Here is a 13,931-nt window from a genome sequence, read left to right as displayed (position 1 = left end):
AACACAAACGTTCATTTTACTCAAACACACACCTATTGTTTCTCATAGTAGACCAATGTGTGGCGCAGCGTCGATTCACGTAGGTCATCTATTTTGGTTTCAAAACGGCGAATTTCGCCGAAAGGTGAGTGATTTTCATGCCTGTTTTAGTTTATTAAAGTATACTTTATAGGCCATTTTAAGTTTTCAAAAGTGCACTTTCAAGTATACTGCCTCAGTTTTAGTATAAAATGAGTATACTTGTAGTACACTAAACTACTTTTTGCTAAGGGCAGCTAATTCATACAGACCTAATATTGTTTGAATTTACATGAGCAGCTTTTCCAATTCAGTGTCTTTCTGATGTCTTTATTGCCTCACTGGTACAGGCAACTACCACAGACCGGTTTGGACAGTCAGTCTTCGTCAGTGTAGACTGACTGTTGAAACCAGTCTGTGGTAGTTGCCTGTACCAGTGAGGCAATAAAGACATCAGAAAGACACTGAGTGTTGCTGGCTTCTTGTTCTTCTTTTTTAAATTGTTTACTAGCCGAGCACCTCCTGACTTCTTCTTTTTCTTTTTGAGTGTGCGTGCTTTTCCTTTTTTGATCGGCTTTTCCAATTCACTGTCCACTCTTGAGAAAGGCTGCACTAGAAGAACTATCTGCCGTTGATGTCCATCCCATCATGTCTATCTGGCTGCAGTATCTGGGCCAGCTCATAATGAGGTCTTACAGGTGCTGAAACTCGATGACCTGTTGTGATGGGCACAAGCACAGATCCTGTGTTGAGGGGGCTGGGGGGGCAAATGGACTGCGACTCTATAGTGATTTTCTACCTTAATGGACAAAGTGCTTTACAATCTGCCTCCCATTCACCCATTCACCGAGACACTCCGACGGTAACAGAGCTGCTGTGCAAGGTGCTGGCCTGGAGGAGCAGGGAGGGCTCGCTGTCTGGCCCCAGGGCACGGCGTTGAGAAAAGGAGGCGGAGACTGAGCTGCTGAGCCTGTGATTGGTGGACAGGACAGTCTGACTGTAAGAGACATGTATGTCCCATATAGTCTGGGGGCCGTTGACTCACTGTTTTGGTAAGCATCCAGAATAAAAGCACCAAGCTAATAAAATGTGGTAAAACTTTTTAATTTAAGGAATATAATTTACAAGAAAGTCCCCGAGCCACTAAATTAAAGGGATAGTTCACCCAAAATTAAAATTTCACTCATTACCTACTCACCCTCATGTCAGCTAAGGGCTGTGAGAATTTTCAGAGTCCTCCGTTCCTTCTCTGAGTTACGGGGGGGTCCGCGCAGCAGTATTTGTCCATATAATGGTTGTGAATGGATACCACTTTTCTTCGTCCAAAAAGACACACCAAAAAACATCCAAATACCTCCATACTGCTCGTCTGTAATGTCCCTCTTGTATTGAAGCCCCGACATGAGAAATTGTTCCGAAAAAAATTAAATAAGTCTATTTTTCAAGCTTGTTTGTAGCGGAAGCTCCCAGTGTCTCAGTTTACTGCTCTTCCTGTGTCAGTGCAAATCTGACCGGCAGAACAATTTCTCATGTCGGGGCTTCAATACAAGAGGGCCATTACAGACGAGCAGTATGGAGGTATTTGGATGTTTTTTGGTGTGTCTTTTTGGACAAAGAAAAGTGGTGTCCAGTCACAACGATTATATGGACAAATACTGCTGCACGGACCCCCCCGTAACTCAGAGAAGGGACGGAGGACTCTGAAAATCCTCACAGCTCTTAGTTGACATGAGGGTGAGTAGATAATGAGTGAAATTTGAATTTTGGGTGAACTATCCCTTTAACCTTTTGCTTTTATTGTATTCCAAGTTAATCTCTATTTTATAAGTTTTATGTTGGTGAACACACACAGAAGACGGCAACCAGGATGCAGACAGGCTCTTCTTCTCTCTGAAGAGCCTGGTGACGCGAGGCTAGTGCCATATTGACAAGAAACTGGCAAAATGCTCATGAGTAATTACTTTTCTCTGTGGTATAAGTGTGTCACAGTATTTCAAGCTGCTGCTGACCAAAGGTCATTTCTTGGTATTTGACCAAAACTGTCAGCTGTTTGCTGGAGAGACCAGTCTACTCTTGTGTTTGAGTTTGTCTACAACATTTGGCTCAGAAGAGCTTTTAGGAGTCATTATTATTGTCAAGACTATATTCAGTCTGTGTACCAACAGTTCTCACACAATCTTCTGTCTTCACTGATACTTATATGTTATAGTGTTGTGACACAACAAGTCTCAAGAGGCGAGATGAGGTGACAGATAAACCTGTAGCAGACAACAATCAAACACCTTGCTAAACAGCTGATAAATGGCACAAAATGTATTTTGTGTAAAACACCTTAGAATATCTAATAATTAAGAGAGTCTGTGTTTTTGTGCAGAAGTAGGACGTGACCTTTGTTAAAATAAAATGTGCTAACATCCTGTCATTGTAAACAACACATACTGTTCTTATTAACTGCTTCTAATTTGTTGAGAATTACCTGTGAAGAGTCTGTGTTGGGTTGTGTTGTGTTGTGTTGTCATGTGCAGTGGGACGAGCTCAGCTACCTCTTTGTAGCGCTGGTTAACGTTAGCTTGAGCTTCCGCCAACGCGCTGCAGCTGACTGATATCAGGTTTCTGTGGGGTTTAGCCGGCAGACACTAGTTGCAAAATCAACACTGTGAAATGTGCAGCTGAATAAGTTTGAGCTGTTTCACATGAGTTTTAATTCCAACAACACAGAGCAGCTCAGACAAGTTGTGTGTGAAGTGATGATCCGAGTCAAGAATCAAGTTTCCCTTAGAAACTTCCCTTCAGTTTACTTCCTACTTTATAGGTACTATGTTTATTTGTATAGCCCATTTTATAGTGCAGAAATGTTAATCGACTTTCACCCCTGACTACTGTTGCTATACAACTGCATCATGAATGTTTTGACATGAAGAACTTGAAAGTTAAACCTTTGGAAATAAAACCAAAGAACTTGTCAAAAGATTTTCTTTATTTATTTATTTTTAAATGTATTTTACAATTAGAAAATGTCAATACTGAGAACTATGTTTTAAGAAAAAAATACTTCACAGTAAGAATAAACACTGACAAAGTTTTTACTAAAAGCAATATTGAAAAAAAAAATCACATCCAAATACTTAGACATTTGTTTGTAAACCTCTTACTGTGATTCATTTTTGGTTGACTGTTTGACGTTCCTTCTGTTTTTATTCCCATTGTTTCTAGCTCGGTTCATTTGTGCTCATTTGCACTAATCTCAAACACATCACAGTTACACAGGAAGCCAAGTTGGAAATTCCACCTCATATCTATTCTCCTTTCTTTTCTTATTTTATTTAATAATTGTGAAAATCCTCGGGTCAATCTTCTGAGTGGAGAAAGAACCTTTTCTCTGGCATTTTCTTTTTTTAGGCTCTGCAGGGTGGCAGCCACTCATCAATCACTGGAGAGGCAGATCCATCCTCTGGTGACCATTGTGATGTAGCTGCTATCTGAGGCTCTGTATCCTGGCTTCAACACAGAGACACGCCATTCTCTATTTCTAGGGCCTCAACAAACACCACTGTTTGCTTTACCAAGGTATATATGGAAGCAGACAGTTATTTTTAGCATGGGTATTATCTATAGGAGGCAGAGTGACTGGGACTAAATGAGTTATAGGTTTTAGATTGTTAAGCTTATTTTTAGGTAGGTTTCACTCTGAAATATGTTTTCACAGTTGCTGTGAGGACAGAATCACCAGGCTCAAACATATCTGACCTTTGTGACTCCTCAATCCATCCATCCATTTTGCCCATATTGCCCTATGGCCTTTTTTTGAATTTGTGTTAGTAATGAATGGCCTACTTACACAGAAGAGCAGAGCAACGTTAGCATTCACCAAGGCTGTATTCAGATGTGTGGGTCAGGGGCTAAACCAACACACTTTTCCTTTGGATTGTTTGTCTTCACATGGTAACAGTCCCAAGTGGTCCAAATTTGTAAACAAATGCCAACGGGACTGAAATTTAAAAGATGTGTATATGTTTGGCCCAAACCTGACCCAAACACAGCCAAAAAAAAAAAAAAAAAAAGGACTCTGACCCAAGTCATACTAGGTACTTTCGACTTAAAGGGATAGTTCACCCAAAACAAGACAAGACAGTTGGTATCCACTTGCAACTGTTATATAGACATGCACTGCTACGCCGAGACCCCCTGTAACTCAGAGAAGCCACGGAGGACTCTGAAACTTCTCCCAGCCCTTAGTCGACATGAGGGTGAGTAGATAATGAGTGCAATTTCAATTGTGGGTGAACTATCCCTTTAAGCCAGCATGTCTGGTCCTTGGGAACCATGGTTGCTGTGTCGATAAGTGAACCACTCCAGGGCCCAAATGGAAACGAGTCGAGACCACTCCTTTATAGCGATCTCGGCCTGCTTGTTTTATTCTGCATCTGAGCACGTTTGCTGTGTTCACATACGACCAGACAAACTGATCTTCGGTCCCTGTTACAGAACACCTTGCTCCAAAAGAGCCAGATCTGAATGAGAGTTGTCTTTCTGGCCTTTCTTTGACCTTTGTTTTGGTCTCCACACATGTGTCTTTCTGTTCACCAGCTGGTTTCTGACTTTGTCCGTCTGCTGTTTCATGCTGAGGAGGTTGATGGTAATAAAGTGGTGGAAAATGTAAGTGATCACCATGGAAACCAAACACACAAGAAGCTGTGTGAAGCATTGTAAAGAATAGGAGGAAGTTTTAGTGTGAGGTGATAACACTATATCATACGTTAATCACTATAGCTGCCATTGTGTCCCATATCCTAATATTGATAAAATCCATCCATTTAGGTTGGGTCGCCATGGCATCAGGTTAGGAAGGGAGGGCGACATATTTCCTCACTCCTCAGCAGCTGTTGACTATGACATCATTGATCTATTTTGCCTCAAACTGTGGAGCGCTGGTGGATCTTTGAATCACAGACCTGATTATTAACCCTCATTCGTCACAGTTCACGCTTCACCCAAAGACCAATCATCCTCTTTTTCTTCAAATTTATTAATCCAAGAAAGGCTCACAGACGTTTTCTATACCTTGAAAGAAATGCCAGATGAATAGAGTTCATAGGGAGGAAAGAAAAAAGGAAAAGACAGCCATGATAAGATAATCTGAACTATGGCTGCAGTTTTTTTTGGAATGAAGGCAGATATCAGCTTCAAATAAGTCTGATGGAAGAGAGATGATGATCAGACTCCGACAGGTAGACAGCGTCTGGATCATCATAAAACACTGTTTATCTTGTTTTCATCAAACTGTCAACACAACAAAAGATTTGGCTTTTTTTTGCATTAATAAAATCTGTCACAAGGATTCATGTAAAAAAAGAAAATCAATACAAACTTTACAAGTACACCACAGTTTATTAAAGGATGAAAACAAACAACAAAAACTTTTATAATAGGCTTCATTAACTCTTTCGCGACCATTGACGAGTAAACTCGTCACAGCCTGCCGAACGTTCACGACCATTGACGAGTGAACTCGTCAAAACCGTTTTTTACAGATTACGATAATAGACACTCTGAGGTACCCTGTGTGTGAATATGGTAGTCCTCTGATATGTAAAACTGTTTTAAACTAAAATCAAAACATAATGTTTTTTATAAACTGTGTGATCTTGGTTTTGTTTGAGTAATCGTTCTCCTTGAATGCTGCTGTGGGGACAGCGTGCAGCGCTGTGCGGCTGTCGGCTACAGTGTTGCAACTTTCTCGCTGAATCTGGCGACTTTCCAAACCCTCTTTTGACAAAAGCGACCGACGACAAATGTGGCGACTTTTACCGGTGCTGTTACAAACGTTTCTGGTTTGGAGACTCGGATCTGAAAGCCCGTTATCACGGCTGTTTTCACGGCGCTGTGCAGCAGAGCGGGCGCTCTGCAGCGGGTGCTGTGACCGGCCGCCCCCGCCCCAGAGCACTCACCACCGGCCAGTCACACAGCAGTGTCCCGGAGTTGCTGCGCTGCGGCCAGAGACCCACACCGCTGCACCACTGCACCGCTGCACCGCTGCTCTCCAGGCTGCCACACCCCCCAGATATGCCTACAAATATATTTATTTAGCCGTAGAAATGATTTGGGAGACATGCCACACTGCAGAGTACCGGTAAAATGAGCAGATTGCCACTTGACACAAAAGTGCATTTTTCTCTGAAACTAGAGCGGGAGCTCCGTTTTTGGAGAAACCCAGCTCTCTTCTTCTACTTCGTACTCACGAACGAAATGGCGGAAAAACTCGCTGTTTTTTCGAGGAGCACGTTGGAAAGTCACTCTTCAATCACGTGAAAACCGTTTGTTTCTAGGTGATGTACAGAGTTCGGTTCGACGTGAGAAAAAGGTAAACAAATAGCCAAAAACATGTGGTCCTGAGCGGATGTGCTGAGGAATTAGTGTGGTCGCGAAAGAGTTAATTACCTTCACTTTCCTTCACAGACATAATTCAACCTTGTTCATTGGAAATATCTGCAAAACTAATTGGAACTGGTACATTTTTGTCACCTAATAGTATTTCAGATGTTTTCATCATTTAGCACAAACGCACCTAGAATACATTAGAGCCTGTGAAGATGTTCTGTTGGTTTTACCACTGTTTTTTTTGCACAGACAATTTTATTATCTAATTTTAAGAGTTGTCAAGAACAAATTTAGTGGGATGGCAACTTATTTTCTTTCTTTTCCATTCTGTTTCTTTTCTTTCACGTTGCAGAGATGAATGAGTGAATGGATTTATTTAATAACCAAAAAATGATCAAAACCCTGTAGAAAACAAACTGGTCCTGAGAGCTCAGCAAACTGAAACATCAGAAAAACATGCAAATACACAAAACACACCTTTGTCAAATTGACTAAAAACACTCCAAAGGCAGCCATATGCACACATTTGGAGAACATTTGTCACTTTAGAAGGTAAAAGTGTTGAAGGACAAATTGTAAAATAGTTCATGTAGTGTCACGCACCCATGCAATATTTGCATTTCAGTGTTTTCCCCTTGTTTTCATGTGTTATCTTCATAGACTGTAAAAAATATGGACGTAGCATCCGTGACGTCACCCATTGGTTCTGGGGAGTCGTTTTTGTGACTCAAATATGGCGGCCTGAACAGTGCTATTTTTAGTCTTAAATACAGTTTTGACAAGTCTTAAAGGTGCGCAGAAAAGAAAAATGAATTTGATTCCATTATGGGTCATAAAATTTGTGTAATAACTCATCTATCAGATCTATCAAATTCGCAGAAGGAGGCACGACAAACAGGAAAAACGGCCATTTCTGTACACCTTTAACACTAGAACCGCCGTGAGGTCATTTTGACCTCTCTCGCTTCTTAAAATGCATGTAACTCTGTTTGCGTAAAAACCCTATGTCTCCCAGTCGGTGACTTTTCCTAAAAGTGTGTTCTACATCATCTTATGCGTTTTCACGATTCTAGTATAAAAGAGAACGAAAAAAAGAGTGATTTTACCTAGAACCGCCAAGAGGTCATTTTGACCTCCATTCGTTCTAATGCAAAAATGCTAAATGTACTGCATTTATATAGCCATATATATATTATAAAGCCAGCCAGACACACAGTTCAAAACACTTTATGGTAATGCTTCACATTGATATACATACACATACTTTACCAAAAATAACAATAGTCGTTGCTAGGCAACCAATATAGACGACTCTATATTTTTCTATTTTTCGAACAGTGTGTGTATATAAAAAATTATAAAACTGATTTTCCAATCATTGAAATCTGGGCTAAAGAATGTCCATTTAGTCACTCAGTTTGTCAGTTAGTTAGTTAGATAGTTAGTTATTTAGTTAGTTAGTCATTTTGACCTCATCCCACAACACAACACGAGTTCAGATATTAGAAAGTTGTCAAACAGTTAAAACAGGTGTCAAACAGATAACAAATGAACATTACTCATAAACATTGAACATAACAATGACAGTCCCTTGCTCTCATGAGAAATGGACATGAATTCAGAAATTTGTAACACTTTTGAAAATTTTTATATAAAAAATTGATAAACAGTGAGTAAAGTTACTTTCATAAAGTTGCAAAGTTTGGTCTTTCTTTTATTTGAATTTAAATGTTTCGATTAACCTACGCTGTAACATAATTACAAAATGAAACAAGCACAGAACAAATAGTTCAGCGTCAGAATGTTCAGGTGCAGTCTGTACAGTTATTAATAAATGTATTTTGGAAGTAATTATGGTTCTCCTTCATTCTCCCTTTTTATCCTTGCTACTTTTCTATTTGCCAGTATGGACGTGAAATAGCTCCTGTGCCTTCACAAAAGCCTTAGATCTAGCTGGTTGAAACCTACAGATACCTAGGGTCAGAAGCTGGTCAGGGATTTGACATCATGACGTTCAGTGCACCTTAAAGGGATAGTTCACCCAAAAACTCATTATCTACTCACCCTCAGCCCTTAGTCGACACTAAGGGCTGGGAGAAGTTTCAGAGTTATCTGTGGCTTCTCTGAGTTACAGGGAGTTACAGGGAGTCTCGGTGTATCAGTGAATGTCCACATAACGGTTGCAAATGGATACCAACTGTCTTCGTAACAAAAAGACACAACAAAAAACATCCAAATACCTCCATGCTGCTTGTATATAATGTCCGTCTTGTATTGAAGCCCTGAAATGCGAAATTGTCCAGAAAAAAATTAAATAAATCTATATTTCAAGCTTGTTTGTAGCGGAAGCTCCTCTTCCAGGAGCATTTTGGGGCTTCAATACAAGACGAACATTACATACGAGCAGCATGGAGGTATTTGGATGTTTTTTGGTGTGTCTTTTTGTTACGAAGAAAAGTGCAACCATTATATGGACATGCACTGCTACGCCGAGACTCCCTGTAACTCAGAGAAGCCATGGATAACTCTGAAACTTCTCCCAGCCCTTAGTCCACATGAGGGTGAGTAGATAATGAGTGCACTTTGAATTTTGGGTGAACTATCCCTTTAACTTTTTAACTTGGTTAAAATGTGGTGAAATGTCTGTCTACTATTTATTCACCAGAACAGATCCTTACCAGACTCAGACTCAGTAGTCTGAATGTGGGAAATACAGTATCTCAACCCCTTCAGAATCTTCAGTCGGTCCACGCTGCCTTGCTGTAATGTATAATGAGTCAGTATAGGAGACTGATTTCATACATGGGTCATTGTTGTGATGGGGGCGGAGGAAGGAGAAGGTGGGGAGGGGGGCTGCGCTGGAATAGAGGAAGGAACCAGCTGTGAATGACAGGAAGGGGCTATGCTATGCGTTTGGAACCAACACGCAGCTCTCGGTGCGCCGGACTGCAGGACAGAGCCTGGGAACAGCTCCTATATACACCCAGCACAGTCACACAACACATCCAAACAATACAGCTGGGTGCCGCACAATGACGGAGCCCCTCCCAGAGACGCTGAGCTCGGCAAGGTACACACAGTCTGCACAAGAGGAGAGAGAGAAAGCAGTCAAGGAGACCAGCAGCACCTAATGCATGCTCTCTCTCTGTCCCTCTCTCTCTCTTTTCATGTGTGTGTGTGTGTGTGTGTGTGTGTGTGTGTGCAAGTGCATCTGTCATTTCTCTTTCTGTCTGAAAAAAACAAAACCTCACTCTGTTTCTTTCTCAGACTATGACTCAAGAGCGCCCCCCATGGGAGGAACAAGGATACTTCAGGACACAGTCACAGATGTGTATCAGTGCACACATGAACACTACATGAAAAACATGACTTTGATGTCAACACGACGGGCTCATTAATAGCTAATTAACAGTGTTCACACATCAAAACAATGTGTTAAAAGGTAAAACTAACTCCTCTGTGTCTCATTCATCAGCAGCCGTGATTGTTCCTGATAACTGTGTTTGTGTATTACATGAAAACAACTTGAGGTGCTTTAATGTAGAACTGATGTCTGTATTGTCATGAAAATAACTTCTCAAATAAGCAAATAATGAAAAAGCACAACAAAACAAAACAAAAAGTTAATGAAATAAAGTTTTAATCAGTCATGTCACAGACATTTTATTTTTCTACAGCAAAGTGAAACACATTGGTTCAAAATAAGTGGTCTGATCCTCCTATAAGGTCAATTATTTCAGCCAGTGCACATTGATCTTATAACTCATAAGATCAGATGGACAGAGACATAGATGATCACATATATATATATATATCAGAATATGTATTTCCCTTCACAAATTATCACAATAAAAATCACAATTAATAAATTACACATCATTCAAATACACATAACAATAATGAACAGTGACCATTCATTGTGTTTTATATGTAAATTATGTAATAATGTAATAAACACATAATAAACACATAATAATTGTAATAATTTACATATTATTTTCAATGTTCAAAATCTATATTCAGTATCAAAATCAAAAGTTTGGACATATTAACACAGATGTGAATGATTTGTTAAACACCTGTCTGATCCTCTGACCTCAGACATTCTTATTCCAGTGATGCAGCTCAGCTGTTTCTTTTGTTACTACAGTGTGATGAGTCTACTGATGGAATAATGGCCGGAGCAACAGAACACAGGCCCCAGTGACAATAATTATTTCCTTAAGCTAAGTTACTGAATGACTGAGCCTTAATAATAACTTCATTTCAGTTATATTTGAAATTTTAATCTGGTGGTGACGAGTCACTCAGTGGAGCCGGGCCATTAGGGGCCTCAGAGACTCTGGCCTCAGCACACCCTGACACTAAATTAATACTTAAAATTATAAATGCCAAAGTTATGACCCAATTAGGCTGCATTCTCTTCTATGTAATCTTACATCACAGCTAATTTATGAATGTAATGTTTTAATTTAATTCTTCTACCCATTAATAAAAAAGACTATACTGTCTACTTTACATTTCAATTATCTTAGACTTGTGAATGATTAACAAATGATTTAGAAACTAGTTAATAACCAGTTATGAATCATTTATGAATATAGCATTACATAAAAAATGGAACAGTGACCTGTTGCTTGGCTGACTCTTTCATTAGTTAGTCAGCTTTGTTTTCACCATCATCCAACTTTTGTACCTACAGATATGATGACACACTGTGACACTCTGAGCTCTTGTCTGAAGCCTCCACTGTTGATGGACTGTTATACAGGTGTGGTCTTGGTCTCATGATGTCAGTATGTGAACAGCACAATAAAGAGAGACTGTTTCAATATAAACTGTCTTTGAAGCAGAACATTTAGTGGTGGATTCATCAGACACTTGTTGTGATTTTTGTGGTTAACCACCTCGTTAGAGAACAGCATGTTATGTTCTAAGTACTGAAACATTCAACAGTTGGAGATGTGCATTCAGAAGTTTAGAGAAGGTCAAATTAAGTTCACCTGTAAAGGTTATAGTGCATTGTAGATGCATTCTGAAATTTTAATCTGAAAACCCAATCCCTAACTTTTTGTGAGTAGCGTATATAGACTATTTTGCTGAGATACAACAAAATAAGATGTATATACATAGATAATGTCCTATCTTTTTGTATCTCGGTAGTGCTTTATGGCTCCCTTTACCAGTTTAAAAGAATAGTAATTTAGAGTAACAACAAATAGAACCCTTGCATCAATGTACAGGAACCGCTTTGCACTTGTTGATTGTTCATTTATGATTTGTTGTGTTTGTTAAGAATGAACTGAGGTTGTCTTTTTGTAAAGTGGCACCCACCAATTTGTCTGGTAATTTATGTATAACAGGATGAAATCTCAGTCAGAGACATGTGACAATGATGCACAAAGCTGATGAAATGTTCCTAGTTAAATCAGCTTAATATTTCATATGCAGACTGCATCGCTCCCCCTGCACTCTAACACCAATTCATTCACATCGCAAGTGAATGTAATTTGTTGTGGGAATAGTGAGGTAACATTACAACAGCTACACCAACCCCTAATTAAACAGTCACACACACATACATTTCTGTTGCATGCATCCACATGTGACACACACATAATAGCGACATTATCTGTTGTGGTGTAGATCCACACACATAACCCACACCTTATAGGAGACACTACAGGTGACTGGGGAAAAAAAAAACTAACACATATCACCATGAAACTTCCCAAGTTTATCATTTACATTAAGACAAATATTGTTTGTATTACAAGTTTTGTCAAATTCTATGTTTAAATATGTAAATGAGGCAATATCTAATGAAATATGTGCGATTTTTGCATACATTTCCAGAACTGAAATGTGAACAATGGATAAAGCCCCTTTCAAAATCCATATTTTATTTTGTTGACATATTAGAGTCAGAAGTTTTTACAGAGGGGATTTTGGATATCTCTTTTTATCACTCTGTAAATGAGAAAATACTGTCACCAGCCCTAAAAAAATCAAATTTTGCCATGTTTTTAGGAATAAAATGTTGTATAAATCAAAAAACTGGAAGGTTTGGTGTCTCTAAGTGCTGCTGAAGTGGAGATTTCAGGCACAGAGTCGGAGGAAAAACTCATTTTGAGAAAATGGCATACTTTTACGATTGGTTGCAGAGTTTGGAGCCTACATCATTGTTGAGGAGAGAGAGAGCTTTACAATGATAGCTGACATGACATGGGTCAGACAACAGGCACAGCACAGTATGTCACAGTAGCTGTTAACTTTTGGTGAATTTAGGAGAAATCTACTGACGAAAGAGACACAATGAAGTAAAATGAACACAATGTGGATTTTCTACCATTTATTTGCACTTTTCTGAAAGAATACATGTTAAGGAGGAAAAATAGCCCAAATATCTCAAAATTGATCAGTGCATGAAAAACTGTTTTTGCCAGTAGTGTCTCGCCTTATCTTCCATTTGTGTCGACATCGTCACACAGTGAATACACACAAACATGCTCACACTCAAACACCCACATTCCCTCCCACTGGTGGATGCACTCATACACACACATACACACTCCCACCTACCCAAACAGATTCTCACACTTCCTTACTCTCCCTACAATTACACACTACCCACACACACACACACACACATGCATACACCCTGTGCAGCCTTACTCAGCAGATAAAGAGGCTGCATATTTTCCTCCCACAGCTCTCCATCATTGCTGTGCCTCTGTGAAGGGTGGGGGAGAGGGGGGCTTGTTGGCTTGTGTTTCCTTCTCCCTGGACAGTCTCAAGTGGAACTCCCTCCACCTCCACCCCGCCCACACCTTATACCCTCCTCTTCTCTCTATCTCATCGGGCCCACCAGCTCCTCCGCTTGTCTCTGCTGCTGCTGGTGCTGCAACGTTGTCCAGACTCGGGAGCGGAGCAGGGGCTGTTGGCCTGCCTATCATTCCCAGCAGGGTGTAAATCAGCTGAGGCCGGCCTGGCTTCTACTGTGTGCCGCGGCGAAGACAGATTTACGAGGGGGCAACCTCCTTGTGAACCTGGTCTGTGTTTCATGTCCAAGTGCTTGCTCGGAAGCCAAAAAGAGAAAGAGAAACTGAAATACTGGATTTAGTTTTCCATGAAAAGATAAAAATAAAATAAAAAAGTCTAAGGAATTTCAGATGACTGAATATCATTTAGGCTATTAGCAGTTAAAGGGATAGTTCACCCAAAATTGAAATTTCACTCATTATCTACTCACCCTCATGTGGACTAAGGGCTAGGAGAAGTTTCAGAGTTAACCGTGGCTTCTCTGAGTTACAGGGGGTCTCGGCGTAGCAGTGCATGTTCATATAACGGTTGCAAATGGATAGCGACATGTCTTCGTAACAAAAAGACACACCAAAAAACATCCAAATACCTCCATGCTGCCTCATATGTAATGTCCGTCTTGTATTGAAGCCCCGAAATGCGAAATTGTCCCGAAAAAAATTAAATAAGTCTATATTTCAAGCTTGTTTTGTAGCGGAAGCTTCTCGAAGCTC

This window comes from Trachurus japonicus, chromosome 21, assembly GCF_045865225.1.
Source record: "Trachurus japonicus isolate A0001 chromosome 21, Traja_1.0".
Classification (NCBI taxonomy): domain Eukaryota; kingdom Metazoa; phylum Chordata; class Actinopteri; order Carangiformes; family Carangidae; genus Trachurus; species Trachurus japonicus.
Note: the sequence above shows the minus strand (reverse complement) of the source record.